This window comes from Salmo trutta, chromosome 9 (genome assembly GCF_901001165.1).
Source record: "Salmo trutta chromosome 9, fSalTru1.1, whole genome shotgun sequence".
In the NCBI taxonomy this organism is placed as follows: Eukaryota; Metazoa; Chordata; class Actinopteri; order Salmoniformes; family Salmonidae; genus Salmo; species Salmo trutta.
The window spans coordinates 25,959,543-25,961,714 of record NC_042965.1 but is presented as its reverse complement, the minus strand read 5'-3'; positions in this window follow the sequence as shown (position 1 = coordinate 25,961,714).

The following is a 2,172-nucleotide window of genomic DNA, read 5'->3' as shown; positions in this document are numbered from 1 at the left end:
CATTTTTGGGGTAATGCTGTAATCAATTGGTTGTTCTCTTGGATTGAGCAGACCTTCCTGTACAATTCTGATAACTCCATGAAAGACATAACTCTACCATTCCAATTTACAATATAATTTTATCCATAAATACAGGTATTTTACCGCTTCTTCTTGTTTTTAGCTGATAGTATTGGAACCCTGTGTGGTCGTCTGCTGCGATAGCCCATCCGTGACAAGGATTGACACGTTGTGCGTTCCGAAATTCCATTCTGCACACCACTGTTGTACTACGCTGTTTTTTGTCTGTTTGTGGCCCGCTTATTAGCTTGCATGATTTTTGCCATTATCTTTCAACCTCGCTCATCAACAAGCTGTTTTTGCCCACAGGACTGCCGCTGACTGGATGTTTTTTGTTTGTCACACTATTCTCGGGAAACCCTAGACTCCGTTGTGCGTGAAATGCCCAGGAGGCGTCCGTTTCTGAGATACTGGATCTGGATTCAGTATAACAGTAACTAAATGCCTCTATGCCTGTCTGCCTGCTTTTTATAGCAAGCCAAGGCCACATGACTCACTGTCTGTAGGAGCAAATCATTTTCTTGAAAGGGGTGGTGTAACTAATAAACTGGTGGGTGAGTGTATTTTCCCTATTCTACATTTGACAAGCAGTTCCCTTATTCCACCACTTGGCACTGTGCGTACGCATGGTCATGGTTGTGCGTAAATTTACGCACACTCTCAAGCAAACGTTCATCTTAATAAATCTCACTTTGAGTGGAAATTATCCCACACATGATTTATGCACAGATTTCTGCCTACGCATGATTGATAAATGAGGCCCCAGGGCTCTACAGTGCGACCATTTAACTGCGCTTCAATATTTTGCTCTGCAACCTATCATTTTAAATTAGGAGCAACAGTGCGCCTAAAAACAATTAAGAATTACAGCTTTTTTACCTCATATATTTTAAATTGTGTTCCTACGTTTCTTTGTGTGCGCCTACATTTTTTAACTTAGGGGCACACGTTCACCCTATGAAAAAGGGCAGCGTAGAGCCCTGCAGACATCTATTTGTGTTGGCTGACAGACAGACACTATCAGTATCAGCATTCTTCATAGATCCCCCTTCTATCATTCCTTTTTCTCTTTTCTCCTATCAGTCTTTATAGCGGCTTCCTCTCCCTAGCTCTCTGACGCCAGACAAAGATGGGACTGTGACAGATCAGCGTTGTAAAGCCTTGACTGTCTGATTATTGCCCTTTATCTTCTTTCTCTCTCTGTGACATTGAGAAAAGTAAAAAGAACAACATCCACAACATTTAGTAGTAGTATAGGCTAGTGCTGGTCTGTCGTGTTTGTTGTGATGCTCCATGCATTTCAACTTCCACAGGTTATTTTCCGTGATCCATTTTTTATTTTCAATAACAACAATTATAAGACAATGAATGTCCCCCCACCACTCTCCTTTTGGCTCTCCTCAGCGTGTTTTTAATAGGAGCTCTTGAGAAGGCGGACATGATGAGTTCACCTCACACATATAGCTAGGCTATGTCACACGACTGGTGTCAACAAGTTCCAGTATAGCCTAATCTTTGCCCTTCACTTGTCTCTGGGTTATGTTTTAGAGGGACTTGGTTTATGTAGCTTTAGCCTAATTGCTGATATAAAAAGTTGGAAAAAGTTCTCTGCTTGCTTTTAATATTTTATTTTTGCAATGGTAGCATAATATCCTGCTTGTGGAGGAATTCTTAAATGTCATAGGGCTGCAGGCCACTGTTGACCTCTTTTGTGCCCTGTAGGATGACTGTGTACCAGGAACAGTGGATTGTGTAATGTTTCTTCTGATGTAGGGAATCGGGATGGTACATTAGAACTATAATCAGGACTTATGTTTTTGTCACTTTAAAAAGAACATTGGTTGCCGGAAGGCTAGCCTACATCTTTGCATCAAACAGCACATGGTACTTTGGTTGCACACATGGTGCGATCTCTCTCTCTCTCTCTCTCTCTCTCTCTCTCTCTCTCTCTCTTTCTCTCTCACATACACATATACACATTATTGTTCAAAAGGGGTCACTTAGAAATGTCGTTGTTTTGAAAGAAAAGCACATTTTTTTTACATTAAAATAACATAAAATTGATCAGAAATACAGTGTAGACATTGTTAATGTTGTAAATGACTATTGTAG